Source organism: Pongo pygmaeus, chromosome 10, assembly GCF_028885625.2.
Source record: "Pongo pygmaeus isolate AG05252 chromosome 10, NHGRI_mPonPyg2-v2.0_pri, whole genome shotgun sequence".
Taxonomy (NCBI): domain Eukaryota; kingdom Metazoa; phylum Chordata; class Mammalia; order Primates; family Hominidae; genus Pongo; species Pongo pygmaeus.
Window position 1 is genome coordinate 28,514,319 of NC_072383.2, and position 21,420 is coordinate 28,535,738.

Below are 21,420 nucleotides of genomic sequence, written 5' to 3' on the forward strand. Positions count from 1 at the left end.
CGATCTCAGCTCACTGTAACCTCTGCCTCCCAGGTTCAAACGATTCTCCTGCCTCAGCCTCCCAAGTAGCTGGGATTATAGGCACCCACCACCACGCCCAGCTACTCTTTGTATTTTTAGGAGAGATGGGGTTTCACCATGTTGGCCAGGCTGGTCTTGAACTCCTGACCTTGTGATCCACCCACCTCGGCCTCCCAAAGTGCTAGGATTACAGGCATGAGCCACTGCACCTGGCCAATGGTGGCCTTCTTAATGTGTCCTCACATGGTGGGAGTTGGGAAGCAGGGATTGGGAACAGAGGGAGCAGGAGGGGAAGGGGAGAGGGGGATGGAGGAGGGAAAGAGAAAGCTCTCTGGTGCCTCTTCTTATAAGGGCACTAATCTCATTTATGAGGGCCCCACCCTCATCACCTCATCTAACCCTAATTATCTCCCAAAGGCCTGATCTCCAAATACCATCACATTGGGGAGTAGGTCTTCAACATATGAATTTGGAGGGAAAAACAATTCAGTCAATAACACAGAAACTTACCTAGTTTATAAATTGGATCAATCCCTGACAAAATGTCACTGATCAGCTTCCACTCTGAAAATACTCCATGACTAACCAGCATCCTAACCTCCCCACTTTGAGACACTATGGGACTCCATCAAGATGATGTGGATCCTCGAGTTTAGTAAGAGCCGATGTGGGTTCTGTGTCATCATCATCTCACTGCTTCTGATTGGTCAACTATCCTCTCTCTCTCCCCACTTTTCTCCCTCTAGTCCAGTGGTTCTCAAACATTAGCTGTACCTGAGTCCCCTGGGGAGCTTCTTAAACCTCAGGCTGCTGGGCCCACTCCTGCAGTTCCTGATTCAGTAAGTCTGGGATGGGGCCTGGGAATCTGCATTTCTAACAAGTTCCTTGATGCTGTTGCTGATGCTGGTCCAGGGACCATGCTTTGAGAACCTCTGCTTTAGAGATCCTCTTGAATTGTCTGGGGTTGGGGTTAGGGGCGGTGGCTGAGCACTGGCATTTTATAAAGTTCCCCATGTGATTCTGACATGGAGACAGCATTGAAAACACTGTTCTAATGCATTTCCAACACTGTAGTCAGTGTGCTTTTTGGAAAGCACAGATCCGATAAAGGAACTCATCAGCTTAAAACAGTGAATGGCATCTCACTGCCCTCAGTAATAGACACAGCCCCTTAACAAGGCTTATGGGGCCCTGTATAATGGGTTTCCATTTACTTCACTTTCACCTCCAGCCCCTTCTCGAGCTATCTCACCACCTCATGCCCCACAGTCCAGGATTACTGGGGAAACCACAGTTCCCTGAAGATGATCTTGATCCTTTTCTCCCCAAGTCTTTGCCCATTCTGCATTTTTACTGGGGAAGCTCTCACCACCAACACACCTCTCTACCTGGCTAACCCTTTCTTGCTCTATAGAGCCTTACTACTAACAGCGTGATCCATGGACCAGCTGCAACAGCCTCTTCTGGGAGCTTGTTAGAAAGGCAGAATCGGCCAGGTGCCGTGGCTCCCACCTGTAATCCCAGCACCTGGGGAGGCCAAGGTGGGAGGATCGCTTGAGCCCAGGAGCTTGAGACCAGCCTGGCAACACAGCAAAACCTTGTCTCTAGAAAAAATACAAAAACTTAGCCGGGCATGGTGATCCACGTCTGTAGTCCCAACTACTCGGGAGGCTAAGGTGGGAGGAGGTCAAGGCTGCAGGCAGTGGTGATCGCAGCCTGGGAGACAGAGCAAGACTCTGTCTCAAAAAAAAAAAAAAAAAAAAGCAGAACTTTGGGCCTCGCTCCAGACCTCCTGAATCAGAACCTACATTTTAACAAGATCCTAGAATGATTCATATTTACAGTAAAATTTGAGAAACTGTTTTCAGGCTTTTGTAGATGTACTTTCTCTGGACTGATGCGTCTGAGCCCCAGAAACCCAGCCGGGTGCCTCTCCTATGTGCTGCCACCGCAACCTTCCCTAGCACTTAACACATTGCACCTGACCAGAGCCAAGCGGCCTGGAAGCTCCACAGGGACAGGAACTGTATCTTTACGCATGCTTGCATTCTCCACTCCAGCACAGTACCTGACACATAGCAGATGCTCAAAAATAGTTATCAATTAAATACATGTTTTTAGAAACAAGTAGAGAAAGTATTAGCTTTCCGGTTAGAAAATTTTGGACTTAAGTTCTTGATTTACCACTTACTAGCTGTAGGACCTTGAACAAGTCACCCTCCTCCCAGAAGTTGTTACTCATTGTTAAATTGAGAATATTATCAAGTACCCTACAGAGTTGTTGTCAGGATTAGTGATGTAATAGCTGTAAACCCAGAATGCTATGTCTGCCAGGTCAGAATTGCATGATAAAGAAGAGTGCCCTCCGCCTTAGTTCTCCCAAGCGGCAAGTCTTTACTGAGTTTAGTAGAATACTACTTGTTGAAATAGAAAGGGTGGCCACACTTGAACTTAATGCCATTTTTCTTTCTATTTTCTCCCAACTGCATAAAAGCAAAACCAAATAAACAAACCTGAGAATTGAGCCAGAATCAATGCTTTTCTCAGCATTGTGTCAGAAGAACAAAACTTAAACTGGGGCCAGCAGACCCTTAAGCTCCTTAAGCCAGGCTCTGGGACCCTTGGGATTAAATTTTTAAAATCCTCTCTCCAGTTCTAAACAACAGTAAACAAGGGAACCTTTTATAATGTGGTTCAAGGTGAGGCAGTAAACAAATGACCTTTAAGCAGAATAATCAGCTTAATATGTACTAGCTGGAGGTTAACATTTGCATTGAGAAAGGTCTTATGGTCTTTTTGATAATTCACTCGGAGGTCACTCTAACATCCTCTACCCTCATTCTCCAACCACATGATTCTCTAAACCCCTCAATCTCCCGCTCCCACACATAGTCTACCAGTTGACCAAATAATGAGAGAAGAATGGAATTGTCAAACCAGAATCAAAGGGGTAAAAGACAGAAGGACTTTGAAAGAGGAGAAAGAGAAGGCAAGCGGAGGGAAACTATCCATCCACTGCAGACTCAAGTGTATGTTGGCTCAAAAAGTTGAGGACTAAGGCCAGCCTAGGTCTCAGCCACCCTGCAGGCTTTGTGTGGGTCTGAAAACTTGACCTGATTATATGCTCCTAAGTGTTCTAGACTGGCTAAACCGAAGACTGTTGTATTATAAATCATGCCACCCCTGCACCCACTTCCATGATCACAAAGAAAACATAATGCTAGCGTTATTAGATAAGCCGCAAAGGTCATCGAGGTGTTTCTTTGCACTAGCACACCCAAACGAAATACTTGCTCTGATCTTTGCATAAACAACATTTGGATGAACAAACATTTCATACTTTCGTTATGTTTGTCTGTGTAAGGGACAAAATCTGTCACCCGCTGCATACTTCTGAAAACATTATAGGAACAAGTTGACATACTTTCTCAATTATGCAGAATTCTCTGCAAAAATTAAATTATTAAAATTAATTGTAAGAAACACAGGAAACTGCTTATGGAGGGATCAGAGTAAGAGACTGACAGAAGGGAGTAATGAGGCTTCTCCTCCATTTCCTTCTTGGAAACTTTTTCTGCACAGAGAAAATGTGGTTGAAAATCTATTGTGCCTTGGATTGAGTTAAAGGTCACACCCAAGGATTTATACAGATTTAGTTCTCATCTGGTCCCTTGAAGGGGGGAAAAGTTAAAGTATCCAATATAAATCCATTGAATGATGCACTGATAACACAAATTATGTCCCACTCCCCTCTTGGTACATTGGACTTCTATTTCTCTGGCTGGGTATTTCCATTTGTCCTATAATACAATGACAGGCTCTTACAAGGCCAGTTTTCCCCCATTGGAGAACCAAAAGGAGGGGCTGAGCCCGTTTCTTGGGCTTTAATGCCTGGCTACGTGGGTCCGAATCTCCAGCCAAGCCCTTCCTGTAGGACTGTTGAAAGACTCGAGCAGGCAGCCCTGCCTTTGCTGCCTCCCTTCATTTGTTCTCACCTCCGTCCATTCATCGGCCAGTTTTAGCTCATGACCTACTCCAATCATAACGGTCTCCTCTTAAGTCAATCTTATCAAATGCTGTGAGGAATGAATTATGTGGGCCAAATGCAGGAACACAGCGTTCTTCCCAGCTCAGCTCTGCTCCTCTCAGGGGAGAGGTCTGTGGAGCCTCCGGGTGCCTGTCCTGTTCTGAGGGTCACACCTGGTCACCAAAACATATTCTCCTCAAGGCTGTTGACCTTCCTTTCTTGATTCAGGCCTTACAATCCCTACCTTGGGAAGCAGGCAGGCACCCTATTTCTCTGGCCCTCCTCCCTGCCTGCCCACCCCTACCAACTAGGCTGGGCTGCCTGACAAGCACCACGTGACCTCGCCTGTTTCTTCTGATGCCCAGTTTCCACTGGACCTCTGCGTCCTCATTACAAATGAATTTTATCAGCTAGCTGAGGCTTCTTCTCACCTAGTTTGTTAAAATCCAACACTAGTAAGGCTAGGACCATTCCTTCAGTGCAAACAGTGTGCTGAAGATGAGTGTAAGTTAACACTGATCTTACCCTCAGCGGCTCCTGGGAAGCCATACTTCAGGACTGGTAAATCAGCGCGAGGAGGATCACAACCCAAAGTCCTCACAGAGGGAGCAGTGCTGCCAATTTTTATCTAAACCAGGAACAGAGAATAGGAGATGTTAAGAAGAATGCTCATTGGTGAAGGACTGTTCCTAGAGTTTTTCTAAGTAAGTATTCTTGTAGCTATTTAGAAATTGACTTTCAAGAATATTTGCCTGTCTCATAAAATTAAATGATAACAATTCTATATTAAGGTAAAATGGGCTAAATCTTTTTAGGTGGTGTTTTCTTGGTCTTTTTGTATGATTGGCTTCATACAGCGAGTACCGCGAAGGTGTGTCCATGAACGAGGCTATCCTCGCAGGGAAAGAGTTGCTGCCCTGAATAATTCTTTGAGGGGAGTGAAAGAGAAATTTTCGAAACTTTACGAGACACTGATTTATTCCAAAGAATTCTAGATTTTGATAAACTTTACAAATTGCCAAGCTGAGGCTCTCATTCATCTTTTCTCATGTAAATAATAGAAAGATACAAATATTATCTGTCATTTATTTTACTACTACAGATAGTTGTTTACCATTTACTATTTGTTCTCTGTCCAGAATTTCAGATTACAGTTAATTCTCGTTATACCTGGTAGTTCTGTTCTGTAGAATCGCTGTGAACACTGAATTAGCAAATGCAAAACGGTTGCTCCCAGGGGAAATACAGGGTTAGGCTCTTTCAAGCCTCTAGTCACATTTTTTTTGTCTTTTATAACATTATCTTTTGGAGGCTCAGCCTGACATTGTGGGGAGAGGGAGGCCCTGGGCTGGATAGCGCTCCACAATGGGGTTATAATGGTCATCCATTTCTGTCTCTTCTCTTTCCCCCAACCTCCCCCTGCTGGTCCCCTCTCTAGTCACATTTTTGTCAAATGATCAATATGTAGCCTTGTTTTATGTGTGTTTCTGTTTAAAGACACTGTGCTCAATATTTACTGTTGATGCATTAACATCCAATTCACAGCCAACAACAAGGTTTATCTAACACGTGTATTTTCTCCACAAAGCACCTCACAACCTTCTTGAGCTTAGGAACACTGGACAGTGCCTCAGCATTACACCTGGAGTCCACTTTAAATGAATATGTGCATTGTGTGACCCAAATTTTTGCCATTCTGCACATGTCTGCCTCAACAGCATGAAGCATATTTATTTGGGGGTTGCAAATAAATTGTACTTAGTAGGTGGATTAGCAAATATGCAATCTGTGAATAATGAGGATTAGTGAGGAATAATGAGAACTGTGCATATTCTTGGTTCCATGGCCACTCCTGTCCCAACTACCCTCATTCTTGCCTTCTCTCTTCTAGAATCCTCCTGGGCCTGTCTTCCTGAAGTGAAATCCATAATAGGAACCTTTTATTACCACTCTTCAAGTCACCTTATATCTATCCCCCTCTGCAGGGAATATCTGTGAACTGGCAGGAGTGGGACGCAATACATTCAATCATATTTAAGAGGTCATAGCTGATAGGACACTGTTCCAAGGATAGTTACAATTTTGTAAGGACCTGTTCTTTAATCATACTGAGGAATGAAGCTTTATCAGAAGGATTGCAGTCATAGGGTGGATACTAGGGAAAGTGGGGGTAAAGAAGGCTCACTTCTTTTTTGTATAAATTAAGTTTGTATAAATTTTGTATAAATTGTACAAGTGCAACTTTGTTACAGGCATAGTTTGTGTAATGGTCAAGTTGGGGCTTTTAGGGTATGCATTAACGGAATAACATACATTGTACCCATTAAGTAATTTCTCATCATCCACTCCCCTCCCACTCCTTCACCCTCCTGAGTCTCCATGGTCTATCTTTCCACATTCTACCACATTTTAAATCCAATCATCCACTGATGGACACTTAGATTTATTCTATATTTTTGCTATTGTGAATAGTGCTGCAATAAACATATGAGTCCAGGTATCTTGTTGTTCTTGTTGAAACAGAGTCTTGTTCCATTTCCCAGGCGGAGTGCAGTGGCATAATCATGGCTTACTGCAGCCTTGACCTCTTGGGTTTAAGCAATCTTCCCACCTCAGTCTCCCAAGTAACTGAGACTATAGGTGTGCACCACCACACTCAGCTAATGTTTTATTTTTTGTAGAATAGGATCTGACTATGTTCCTCAGACTGGTCTTAAACTGCTGTGCTCAAGCAGTCCTCCCACTTCAGATTCCCAAAATGCTGGGATTAGAGATAAGAGCCACTATGCCTAGCCAGGTATCTTTTTGATATATTGATTTACTTTCCTTTGGGGAGATGCCCAGTAGTGGGATTGTTGGATTGTCTAGTGGTTCTCTTTTCAGAAGAAGGTTCATTTCTGATATCACATCACTAAGGGACCACCTACTATGGGAATTGTAGCTTTCTTCCTAGGCCCGTGGTTGCAAAAATGTCCCATGAAGTCTATGTTTCTGGAGTTCTGTTTGATGCCAACAATCTCAGAGCAGTAGAGCCCATGGCCCGCTCCTCCTGGGGTCTCGCTGAGCATTTCAAGTTGCTATCCCAATGGCCAAAGGGAGACATACCTGTAGATTGGCCCCCAGTTTTTAAGCAGGTAAAATTCTGGAGTCGAGCATCCATCCTATCATACAAGGTCCCTGGCCATGAGAGTACCTTCTCCAGGAATCGGCTAGATGGGAAGACATGTTCCGTGTCAGCCCTCCAAATGTGGTCAAGAGTCTTCCTTGCGGCTTGGGTACGCTCCCTGTTGTTCAAAGGTTTATCATTATTAAAAGACCATTCTAACCAGAGCCTGCTGAGATAAAAGCTGCTGCCCCATCCTGTGCCGGGGCATGTGAGTGCTATTTCAGTGGCTGTGTCCACAGCTCTGAAAATCTATACCTTGGATGAAAGCCCAGCTAGAGAATGGAACATTCCCTTATATATATTCTCTGAAAAACTGTCACATATGCTCAGACATGAAAGAACAGAAAGGCTGACCCTGGCAGCTCCCCACGCTGCAGAATTTCAAAAATGCCTGCGGCCTCACCAGAATGAACTGTCTGAACGAAAGAAGTAGAAAGAGTGAAAGCAGACAGAATGTTGGCCGATATGGTTGCCTCTCCTCCCTCCATCCCCAGCCTCCATCCCTCCAGATGTTTTTGCTGAGCTTCTGTCAGCCTTCTTGGCTTACCCTTTAGTCCCTGCCCCAGGGAGCTGAATTCAAGCAAGTACAGCAAATGTTGCACAAATCAAGAAAAAAGCCTGCCTTTTCCTGTTAACTAACATTAGTTTTAGCTTATTTTTAAAGCAACACATTGTTTTCCTAATTATAAGACTTGCCAAACTTACTGCAAAGAAATGAAAAGAAAACTGCAGGTAAGCAACAAGAGCAAATGTCAAAAATCAAGTATAATCTCATCATCCAGATATAACCATTGTTGACATTTTTGTTTCTTTTAGCCTTTCTCTATGAATCTTTTTTTTTTTTTGTGGGGGAGGGGACAGGGTCTTATTCTGTCACCCAGGCTGGAGTGTAGTGGCGCAATCATGGCTCATTACAGCCTCAACCTCCCTGGCTCAAGTGATCCACCTCAGCTTCCCGAGTACCTGGGACCACAGTCATGCACCACCATGGCCAGCTTATTTTTAAATTTTTTGTAGAGACGGGCCGCACTATATTGCCCAGGCTGCTCTCAAACTCCTGGGCTCAAGTGATTTTCCCATTTCATCCTCCCACAGTACTGAGATTACAGGTGTTAGCCACCATGCCTGGCCCTCTCTGTGAATCAATATGAATAAATGTTTCCAATGGGATTACATAATGAATATTGTTTTGTATACTGCTTGTTCCCCTCACTTGGCAATATATTCCAATCATATCTTCAGAGCACCTTTTTTTTTTTAAAGGACACCTCTGCATCCAATTATTTATAGGATGATAATGGGCGATAGGGTTGGAGTTTTAAAATTTTTCCATGTGAACGTTTTACCATTCTCTTTACCTGCCTTTTCTGTGGTATTAAACACATTGCTTAATTCCTATTTTCTATATTTTGGATTGGCAAATTTCTTTTTTTATTATTATACTTTAAGTTCTGGGATCCATGTGCAGAACATGCAGGTTTGTTACATAGGCATACACGTGCCATGGTGGTTTGCTGCACCCATCAACCCGTCATCTACATTAGGTATTTCTCCTAATGCTATCCTTCCCTTGGCCCCCACCCCCCAACAGGCCCCAGTGTGTGATGTTCCCCACCCTGTGCCCATGTGTTCTCATCGTTCAACTCCTACTTATGAGTGAGAACATGTGGTGTTTGGTTTTCTGCTCCTGTGTTAGTTTGCTGAGAATGATGGCTTCCAGCTTCATCTATGTCCCTGCAAAGGACATGAACTCATCCTTTTTTATGGCTGCATAGTATTCCATGGCAGAGCACCATTTTAAATAGCTGCATGGCCTTCCGTTATCATAATTCTTTTAATCAATTCCTATTGTTGAACTTTTACATTATTTCCAGGAATTAAATTGAAAATACATAGAAAGCATTTAACAGCCAGGAGGGGATGGAGCCACCACTCAGGATGACCAGGCTGTCAGACCAGAGCTGGGTTCTGGAGGCCCCAGACTGTTCCAGGCATTAACCTTGGTGTTTGAATGGCAGGGCCTAATTTCGTGGGAGGATCCAGGAGGCAGGCATGTGGGGGCATTTGGGAGAAGCACTCCAAGTAGCATCTATGTATCATTTATAACAAATGATTTTTAATATTTTAACAGTCTGGTGGGCATATTGGTACAAGCTTTCTGAATATCGAAATATTTATTACTATTACAAATAGAATAGCTATGAATATCTTTATAGAGAGATGTCTTCACAAAGATCTCTGATTAATCCTAGAGGCACATTTTCTGGGTCAAAAGATAAGATACATTTGTAGGGCTTTTAGTATAAAATCACAAATTGCTTTCAGAAGAACACAGTTTATAAGTTTACCAAGCTTATTATCTTTTTGATCAACTTTACCATTAAAACCTGCATGCTGTGGAGTAGGTTTTTTGCATCTCAGTTTCTCTTGCCCCACCAAATCTACTTATAGGTATCTATCCCCAAAAACAAAAGAACAAAATCTTGTATGTGCAAAAAGAAGCACAAACAAGGACATTCATTGTAGCATTGTATGTAATAAGAATGACAGCCCCCCAAAATGGAAAAGAAATGACATATTCAGGAATAGGAGGAATCAATGGCTTATATACTTTAGGATAATTTATGTTGTGAAATATTATGCAATAATTAAAAAGAATGAAGAAGGTGTATAAGACTAACATGGAATGTTCCATGACATGTTAAGAAATAAAACAGAACATGTAGCACGATCACAGCAATGTTATGTACAAAGCAGTACTGGAGGCCAGCCTCAGTGGCTCACACCTGCAATCCCAGCACTTCGGGAGGCCGAGGTGGGTGGATCCCAAACTCCTGAGGTTGGGAGTTTGAGACCAGCCTGGCCAACATGGCAAAACCCCATTTCTACTGAAAATACAAAATTAGCCAGGCATGGTGGCGGATGCCTGTAATGCCAGCTACTCGGGAGGCTGAGGCAGGAGAATCGCTTGAACCCGGGAGGCAGAGGTTGCAGTGAGCCGAGATCGCGCCTTTGCACTCCAGCCTGGGCAACAAGAGTGAAACTCCATCTCAAAAAAACGAAATAACAAAGAAGTATTGGAGTATATAAAAGACATTATATGTATATAGATATGCATCAACACATGGATAAATGTCCTTGGGAAGAATACACATCAAGATAGTGATACCTCTGGGGTGAGAAGTGGAATTATAAGGCAAGTAAAGGGTTTCCTCATTTTTAAAGTCTGTATATTTTTATATTGTTTGAATTCTTACAATGAAGAACTGTTCTTAGTGTGTAACCTGGTCGGCGGAGTGGGGAGGAATGGGGTCTTGCTATGTTGCCCAGGCTGGAATCAAACTCCTGGGCTCAAGCGATCCTCCCACCTCAGTCTCCTGAGTAGCTGGGACTATGGGTGTGCACCACTGCACCCGACTATTGTGTGGTTTTTAACAATTATTTAAAGTATAAAATAAAAGGATTAAAATCAGTTTCTTCCCTTTCGTTTTTTCTTCCTTTTAATTTTTCCTAGTAGAAGAATCATTTTTTTCCCCAAACTTTTAAGTAAAACTCCACTGATGTGTAAAACCTACCATCAGTGCTGGTCTAGAGCAGGAGTTCCCAACCCCCAGGCTGCAGACTGGTACCCTGTTAGGTACCAGTTAGGACTGGTAACCTATTAGGAACTGGGCTGCACAGCAGGAGGTGAGCAGCAGGCAGGTGAGCATTGCTACTGAGCTCATACTCCTATCAGATCCGCAGAGGCATTAGATTCTCACAGCAGCGCAAACCCTATTGTGAATTGTGCATGTGAGGGATCTAGGTTGTACTCCTTATGAAAATCTAATTAATGCCTGATGATCTGAGTTGGAACAGTTTCATCCCAAAACCATCCCTCCCACTGTCTGTGGAAAAATTGTCTTTCACGAAACTGGTCCCTGGTGCCAAAAAGGTTGGGGACCGCTGGTCTAGAGGGCAGAGGTTGGCCACCCCGATCAGTTTCTCGTCCTCTTGGTGGCAGGCCTAACAACCCTCCCCTGAACCCTGACTCCCCAGGCCACACAAATTACTAACCAGCTTTGAAGGCCTGAGATCTGTTCAATCCCAGGAGCCTCACATGTGATTTAACATTCTGCTGTCACTGTCTTGAAATTATTAATAATTTTTGAACAAGAGACCCTACATTTTCATTTCTCATTGGGGCCTCCAAATTATGTAGCCAGCCATGGTAGATCAGACACTCTCTGAGTTCTCTTTGTCCCACTCACAAAGTCTCTTGCATATATTAACTCATTTAATTCTCAAAATAGTCTCACGTGGTTGGTATCATTACATAGTCTTTTGTGAGTTTTCACAGTATCAGAACCACTCACCACGCAACCCAGGAATAGGGTCTTGGAAGTCCCAGCCTCTTCCTGAGAAGCATTCTGAGCAGCTGTCAGCATCTGGGTCTTGAAATCACAGCTTTGAATGACTGAAGGTTTCAGGCGACGTGTGGGCTCAAGTGTTTGCAGCCAAAAGCATGTCAATGCTAGGCACATCAGTAGCACTTTCATTGCACAGTGTTTCTTTCAAAGCATCTTCCTGATTTCTGTGCAAAGTCACTGAGACTACAGGTGAAGTCAGACTCTACATAAGACGTAATAATTTAAAACTTCGTAACCAGTACTTCTGGTTAAAAATAAAATGTAATATCTTTTTGTTATCTCATCTTAGGGGAGGTAGGATGGTTGATGTTTTAGCTGGAAAAAGAATGTGAGAAAATCTGTATTTTATCTCATTCTTTTTTGTTTTGCACCAGCAGAAAGATTAAAATTTTCTTCTCATTCCTCACATATTTGCAGCTTCCTCAATGTCTCCATTTTTCTCATCTGCTGTCAGCTGTATTGTTAAACGTCTGAGAAGAGGTTTTGTATGCAGAAAAGACTAATTGTATCTGCTTGTGCTTAAATTAATATGCAATTATTTAAATTACAAATTTAAAAATCTAGTTTTTAATCTAAATTTAACTTAAGCACATTAGTATTCTATTTATAAATTAATTTTTATTAAAAAAAGCATTACTTTCACACATTCTTTGATTAATGAGTGTTCAATTAATGAATAAATTAAACAGATTAAATTCCTCAAGCAATTAACCTCGTTTACCAGCTAGTTAATTAAACTTCCTGAAAGAGTTTAAATTAAATTTATACATTTTATATATTTTCCTCTCAAACATTTCAAAGGCCTGAAGGGACTTATAAGCATAAGTAAAAGTTTTCTAAGCACTTATGCAATTCTTATTAATGGAATATGTCAACTTATAAATAGGGTAAATAAAGGTTTTTTAAAAGTTTAAATAATGTCTACAAACAATTAAATTTAATATTATCTACACTAAATTTTTGTGAGTGATAGAAACCCCTAATTAACATGGCTTAAAGATAGAGTTTTATTCTTCCATATAAAAATTCCCGGCCTGGCACAGTGGCTCACGCCTCTAATCCCAACACTTCGGGAGGCCAAGGTGGGCGGATCACCTGAGGTCAGGAGTTTGAGACCAGCCTGGCCAGCATGGTGAAACCACATCTCTACTAAAAATACAAAAATTAGCCGGGCGTGGTGGCAGGCGCCTGTAGTCCCAGCTACTCAGGAGGCTGAGGCAGGAGAATGGCATGAACCCAGGAAGTGGAGCTTGAAGTGAGCCAAGATCATGCCACTGCACTCCAGCCTGGGCAACAGAGCAAGACTCCATCTCAAAAAAAAAAAAAAAAAAATCCTGATTTGAATGGTAGACTGGATAAAGAAAATGTGGTGTATATGTACCACAGACTACTACATAGCCATAACAAAGAACGAGATCATTCATTTGCAGCAACTTGGATGGAGCTGAAAGAGTTGGAGCTGGAGGCCATTATCCTATGCAAACTAACACAGAAACAGAAAACCAAATGCCACATGTTTTCACTTACAAGTGAGAGCTAAACATCAAGTACATATGGGTACAAACAGGGGAACAATAGACTGAGAACTACTTCAGGGTGCAGGATGGGAAGAAGGTGGGGATCAAAAACTACCTATCAGGTACTATGCTTATTACCTGGGTGACAAAATAACCTGTACACACAACCTCTGTGACATACAATTTACCTATATAACAAATCTGCACATGTACCCCGAAACCAAAAATAAAAGTTAAAATAAATAAATAAATAAATAAATAAATAAATAAATAAATAAATATTCATGATTTGGAAAGGGACAGTGATTCTTTCAGCTGTCTGCCCTCCTATCCCAGTGGGATATCATTTAGGGTGTGGGCTTCCTCATTGCCCAAAATAGCTGCTCAAGCCATCACACTCACATCCTCACATCCCCACCAGTGAGGAGGAGAAGGGGAACAAAGGGCATGCCTCTCATTTTAAGTTGCCCATGACACTTCCACCTAACTCACATTGTCCAGAATTTAGTCACCTGGAGATGAAAAAGAGGCAGGAAAATGTGGTTTTTATTCTGTGCAGGCACGCATTGGGCTAAAACCTCAGGATTCTGTTATGACAGCAAAAGGGGAGAATACATATCGGGAAATAAGTAGCATAAACCTATCACAAGTTCTCATCTGCCTTTAAATTAAAATTAAATCTAAAATTAATTTTAACTATTTTTAAAATTAGATCTAAATCATATGTAACATGTATTACCACTTCCCAGCTGCGTGACTTTTCTGTGAGACCATCTTTATCTGTAAAATGGAGACAATGATACCAACCACATGAGACTATTTTGAGAATTAAATGAGTTAATATATGCAAGGTGTTTAGGACAGTTATTGGTACTTAATAAACAGAGTTGACCCTTGCACAATGCCGGGGTTAGGGGCACCAACCCCACACACTGTCAAAAATCCATGTATAACTTTTGACTCCCCAAAACTTAACTACTAATAGCCACCTGTAGACCAGAAGCCTTATCAATTACATAATCAGTAAATTAACACAGATTTTGTATGTTATTTGTATTATATACCATATTTTTACAATACAGTAAGCTAGTGAAAAGAAAATGTCATAAAGAAAATCATAAGGAAGAGAAAACATATTTACTGTGTTGGAAGTGAATCATAAAGGTGAATCATAAAGGTCTTCATCCTCGTCATCGTCACGTTGAGTAGACTGAGGAGGAGGAGAAGCCGGGGGTTGGTCTTGCTGTCTCAGGGGTGGCAGAGGCAGAAGAGGTGGAGGACATGGAAGGGAAGGCAGGAGAGGCAGGCACACTCGGGGTAACTTTTATTTTCAAAAACCCTCATATAAGTGGACTCTCGCAGTTCAAACCCGTGTTCTTCAAGGTTCGACTGTTCTACAAAAGCCTTTGCTCTGTTATGCAAAGGAAAGGAAATGAAACTCACAGGGCTTGTCTTGGAAAACCCACACCAGTGCCCAGAAACCACTGCTTCCTTTTCCAACAGCCCAGAAACCATGTCCTGACATCAATTTCAAGCCAGATTTTAGAAACGAAGACACGGTTTCTGTGCAAGGGCATGATATGACCAAGTCAGTCCTGGCACAGAAATCCTCGCTAGCTCCCTTCTGCCAGTGTGCTTGTCTGCCTTCCTGTCTTTTTCCCTTTTCTTTCCTCCTTTCTGAAATCCAGGAACCACCCCGCATGTTCACGGGCCTGATATAAAATGGTGTAGTATTTGCATATAACCTATGCACATCCTCCTATGTATACTTTAAATCAGTTCTGGATTACTTCTAATACCTAAGACAATGTAAATGCTATGTAAATTTTATATTATATTGTTTTTAAACTTTTATTATTTTATTGTTGTATTGTTATTTTATATTGTTTAAGATATTTTTTAGCTTTTAGGTACAGGAGTACATGTGCAGGTTTGTTATGCAGGTAAATTGCATGTCACGGGGGTTTGGTCTACAGATTATTTCATCATCGAGGTAATAGCATAGTACTCAATAGGTAGTTTTTCAATCCTCATCCTCCTCCAACCCTCCACCTTCAAGTAGGCTCCAGCGTCTGTTGTTCCCTCCTTTGTGTTCATGTGTACTCAGTGTTTAGCTCCCACTTACAAGTAAGAGCGTGCAGTATTTGGTTTTCTGTTTCTGTGTTAGTTCGCTTAGGATAACGTTTAAAATATTTTGGATCCACAGAACCCACGGATAAGGAGAGTTGGCTGTATAGATATGACAATGAATATTTATTTATATAAATGTGTCTTCCACCGTTGCCTTCTCTTCTGTTTAATTGGTTAAGACATTCATTGAATTACAATTACTTTTATACAATACGATTTGTCAGACAAACTTTCTTTTCATCAACGTCTATATAACTTTAAATCCCTTACCTTGGCATTTAAGAAAGCTCCCCTTCCCTGGAAATCTTTCTTCCCTCTTCTTCATTCATCAGAACAATATTTGATTCAGGTCTCTTTTACTGTGTGAAGCTCTTGGAAAGTATTAGAAAATCCACGCTACCCTTCTGTAGGCATCCTTTCTCTACAATCCTGTAGCACTTACATATGCCATTATTTGCAATCAACATGTACTAACTATTGTTGTTATTTATCTTTATCTAAACTGAAGGTAAAGACTGTTTGGACATCCTTTTATTCCCTGCCTTACTTAGCAGAAAGCCTTAGATTTGCAGCTGATGAATATTTGATAATAGAGATGAGGTTGCTATTACCACCACATAAGGGGATTTCACAATGATGTTTTTTTCTAAATATCTATGAAGCCCTGTAGGAACTACCTGCCCTAATTTCATTCATTCGACGTGCTAACAATTTCTATAGTTCCAGCTCTGACATCACTCTTGCTTAGAGTCTAATGGGAGAGTTTCAGCCTTCAAGGACTTTCTTTACTATCATAGGAAATGACACAGTTTCTCTCCCTCCCCTTTACTCCCTTTCTTTTTCTTTCTTTGAACTCAGTTTCCTTAAAAACAGTGATTTTATCATTTTACTAAAGGGCTAGAAGCCAGGGACTTCCAAGATGTAGAATGAATAATATGCTCTTTCTCCCGGAGGTCAAAATCTTCGCCGCCTGAGGTTTTATGTATTTGACTCCTGCAGACTGTCACTTCTCTTTTTAATGCCTGCTGTGTTCCAGGAGCTTTATGTACAATAAAGCCACTGCATACGTACAGTAAGCTGCAAGGTAGCTATTGTTTCCCCATTTTGTTAATGAGAGAAGTGAAGCTCGGAGGTATTCAGTAGTGTGCAGATAATCTGTCTGTACTGGCACAGTTTAAAAAGAGGCACATTCAAACCAGAGTAGCCTACTTAACTACTAGTTTCACAATAGTAATTGACAGTAAATTAAAATATTACAAACCCCTCCAGGGAAAGGTGCTCATTAAAAGGTTTAGATTCCTGTGGGAATATAAATCAACACATATTTACTCCCCTCTGCGTTTACTTCCTGAAATCTCTGGGCCCTCGGCGAAGCCTTTTGCTAACATATTTAGGGCTTAGGGTTTTCTCTGGGATCCCATACCCTTCTTAAGTGTCACGTCTCAGGACTCATTGGGCAGGGGGTGGCCTGGTGGCTGGCAGGTGGGACAAGCTGGGACTACACCATCCCTCCTGCTGGAGTGGAGCAGATGTTGGGGTTAGAGCCAGCTGCCGGCCCGGGAGGAAGTCTGTCTCTGCAGCACCAAGAGGTTACAACACTGGATGAGAAGAGATGGCTCAGGAAAGCTGTCAAGGTCAAGGTCAAGGTCAAGGTCATGAGATCCAAGATGCAACTATGAGGATGCCCTGTGTTTGTGGGTGCTGCTGTTTGTGGTTCTTCCCGTAGGCTGGGAACTTCACTTACGTTCTCTATAATCTTCATTTCTTTATTTCTTTCTTTATTTTTTGAGACAGAGTCTCGCTTGTGTTGCCCAGGCTGGAGTGCAGTGGCACGATCTCGGCTCACTGCAACCTCTGCCTCCAGGGCTCAAGCAATTCTCCTCCCTCAGCTTCCAGAGTAGCTGGGATTACAGGTGCTCACCGCCTGTAAAAAATTAACGTCTGGTTAATTTTTGTGTGTTTTTAGTAGAGACAGGGTTTCACCATGTTGGCCAGGCCGGTCTCGAACTCCTGACCTCAAGTGATCTGCCTGCCTCAGCCTCCCGAAGTGCTGGGATTACAGGTGTGAGCCACCGTGCCAGGCTTCTCTATAATCTTTAAAAAGGGTTTCCCAAAGCACAGTCCATGAAACACAATGCTTTGAGCACAGAAAAGGCTCTGGGGTCAAATAAGTGTGAGAAACAAATGCACTGTTCCCAACCCACCAGGGAAATTAGATGACTAACGGCTCTCAAACTATGAAAATAAGCAAAAAACAAACAAACAAAAAAAACCTTGCAATCAACAAGCCATACCACAAGCAGTTAAAATATGAATATATAATGAGCAGTGTGTCATGAGAAATCCTGAGAAATCTTTATTAAAAAGAAGGAGAGGGATAAGATGGCAGCCCAAATACAGAGTGAAGAAATCATTTTTTCCTAAAAGAGAGGAAACAGAAGCAGGTTTAAATACAGAAGCAAAGCAACAGTGCGGAGGCAGAGCCTGAGGATGTCAGAAGTATACTTATACATCTGTTTCCTCAAAGAAATTGGGAGCTCCCAGTGGAATGCCAGCAGAGGCACTCAAGCAGAGGTTTTGAAATTGCAAACAGCATTTATAATTAATGGAATAGAATCCCCAAAAACCAACAAGGGTCTGAACGAAGGGAGCCTTAGGAAAGAGAGTGCACACATGCTTTCTCTGAGATAGAAGGGAAGTGGGAGATGATGAGGGAAAACATGGGAATATTTTGAATGGAAAAAAGGCTACATGCAGGAGTTGTTTGGCAGTGGAGAGAAGATTCTCATCAGCTGGACTTGATCAGTGCAGTAAGGCAGAGGCGAGGTCACCACCCACAGAGGGAGCTGGCAGCCATTCAGGGGCTGGCAGAGTGGGAAGGAGCTGAAGAAGACAGAAACCAGCTGTTGGGGCCCATATATTTTGGAGTTAACCAGAGACTCAGAAGAGGCTGGACGCAGTGACTCATCTCTATAATCCTGGCTCTTTGGGAGGCTGAGGCAGGAGGATTGCTTGAGCCTAGGAGTTCGAGACCAGCCTGGGCAACATGGTGAGAACCTGTCTCTACAAAAAACAAAAAGATACAAAAGTTAGCCAGGTGTGGTGGTGCATGCCTGCAGTCCCAGCTACTTGGGAGGCTGAGGTGGGAATATGGCTTGAGCCTAGGAGGTTGAACCTGCAATGAGCAGTGATTGTACCACTGAACTCCAGCCTGGGCAACAGAACAAGATCCTGTCTCAAAAAAAAAAAAAAAAAAAAAAAAGAGTCTGGGCGCGGTGGCTCATGCCTGTAATCCCAGCACTTTGGGAAGCCAAGACGGGCAGATCACGAGGTCAGGAGATCGAGACCATCCTGGCTAACACGGTGAAACCCCATCTGTACTAAAAAAAAAAAAAAAAAATTAGCTGGGCATGGTGGCGGGTGCCTGTAGTTCCAGCTACTCAGGAGGCTGAGGCGGGAGAATGGTGTGAACCCGGGAGGCAGAGCTTGCAGTGAGCCGAGATTGTACCACTGCACTCCAGCCTGGGCGACAGAGGGAGACCCTGTCTCAAAAAAAAAAAAGAGAGAGAGAGAAAAGAGTTTGGCTGAGTACCTGTGAGAACCCAGTGTGTGAAGTGTGGTTTATACAGTGCTGCTTTGGGGCATGGTCCTTGGAGCCAGACTAACTGGATTTGGGTTTAAATCCAAGATCCCTTCCTTTTCAAAAGGTGGTAAGAATTAAATTAGGTAATATATGTAAAACACTTGGAAGACTGCCTAGCACATTAGTAACCACTCAGCAAGTAGTAGCTATTACTATTATTGTTATTTTGTGATGGAACTAGTCATAAGAATTTTGTGATTTTTCCTAAAGAAATATGAGGTCACCCAGGACAACCAAAGGTAAGAGCATAGTCATGATATAAGGTGGGGACTGAAGGCTGGATACTAGCCCAGCAGGCGTTGTGGGAGGGCTGTTGATGGAGTCTGGTTCCTAACTAGGTAGGGCATACAGTACAGACCGTAAGAAAGGTGACACATCTGAACTTGAGCTTTTGGCTGAAGAAATGCTCAGGGTGATAACGAGACCTAAAATATTGCCATAAAAATCGTGCCTACCATGTATGCATTCATTCCATTCCTTTGACAACATTTTTTGAGCACCTATTGTGCGTCAGCCACTCTACCTGAAACTCCTTCCTCACCTGGTGCCTTTAACTTCTCAACAAGCCAATTAGGTAGATCTTAGTAAACCAATTTTTCAGACAAAGAGATTAAATTTTAACCCAAACCAAAAAGCTAATAAATGACAAAACCAGGTTTCAAACACTGATGTGATTCTAAACTTTATGTTTTTCAGAACTGTTCTGTATTTTATCTCCATGGTGCTGAATGTTTTTGATAGGTGAAGAGGAGTGTCTTAAGAGCAGGGGCTTAGGACTTGTAAGGTCAGACTGTTAGGCCCTTTCCATGGGTGCTGAGTTCACCAAGAATAATGGGAGAGGGAAATGTGAGCCTGGTACTGAAGTCCTGGAAGAAGGTGAAGGTGTGTTGTAAAAGTGTAATAATAAGAGGAACTTCAAAGGAGACGAGGTCACAGAGGTATAAAGTAAGAGATCCCTGGTTTGCAAGAAGATCAAATGCTTGGGCCCAGTGCAGTGGCTCATGCCTGTAATCCTAGCATTTTGGGAGGCCAAGGTGGGTGGATCCCTTGAGGTCAGGAGTTCGAGACCAGCCCAGCCAACATGGTGAAACCCTGTCTCTACTAAAAATACAAAAATTAGCCAAGCGTGCCTGTAATTCCACCTATTCAGGAGGCTGAGGCAGGAGAATCACTTGAACCCTGGAAGTGGAGGTTGCAGTGAGCTGAGATTGCACCTCTGCACCCCAGCCTGGGCGACAGAGCAAGAGTCTGACTCAAAAAAAAAAAAAAAAAAAAAAGGAAGATCAAATGCCTGCTCGTTACTGCTGAGTGGGGAATGAGTAGAAGAAGGCATGTCCTTCATTGTCGGTCTTTGAGCCTCTGTGGGAAAGCCAGGTGTTCTGTTCAGGTGAGAGACGAAAGGAGTAGATGTGGCAGAAGAAGCTGAGGTTGGAAGAGCATCCCAGAACACCATATCAGAGGCCAGGAGATGGGTGGACAGAGGGCTGGGGTGGAAGAAGGACTAGGTTTCCAGAGTTAGCAAGAGAAGTGAGGAGGCTGAGAGGCAGGCTAGAAGGGCAAGGTAGAAGCCAGTCAGGAGAGCACTGCACGCCTAGAATCTTGTGAGAGGGGGTTATGGGCACTGCATTCCAAGTAAAATGTCATAAAGGGAAAGTCCAACTGCACACTTACTTGCCTTGGTGTTTACCACTCAAATGGTTCCTCTCTGCCTTTGGTGCTGAGGAAAGGAGGCTCTGGCACCACTGGAACAGGAAAACTTGACTGTTGCTAGTCTATTCCATTGAACTCATAGATATTCGGGATTACCAAATTGGGAAGAGCAAAGCTATCTCCAGGTATATACTATTTCACAGTGTACCATCTCATTATGACCTTGTCAGGAGCCTATAGTGACATCAAATCCCTGATTATTAGTACCATGGCTTTGACAAATTTCTGAGATCCCAAATTGTCCAGGTAGCAGGAACCAAGAGGGTAATCTGGGTGGTCAGGCCTGGAGAAATCCCCTCACAGTGTAAGTTAGCAATTTCAACAGCTGTCTTTTAAAATAGTTGATTGTTCCTTGTAACTGAAACTGATGCTTCTCTAAATGTGTAATTTTAAAGGTTTTTATAGGATATGGGGGAAGGAGGAGGGATTCACTCCAGTTGTACCAAACAATCCTAGAAAGCCAATGGGGTAAACATACAGGAACGAAGACATGGGGTGCAGGGAGAAGAGGGAGTCTATTTTAAAAGGTCTAGAGTATGAGTAACTCCCAACCTTCATATGTGTATGAATTACCTGAAATCTTGCTAAAAGGCAGACATTGGTTCAATGAGTCTGGGTGGGATCTAGTATCTGCACTAGGTTGGACAACTTGCATCAAGCTCCCAGGAAGCTCTGAGGCTGCTGGCCTGCAGACCACACTTTGAGCACTAAGGACTTGCACTATGTCACTAGTCAAAAGTTAGCTTCAAAAGATGGATTGTTTTTGAGGTAAGATGGCTGTTAGCCAACCCATTAAG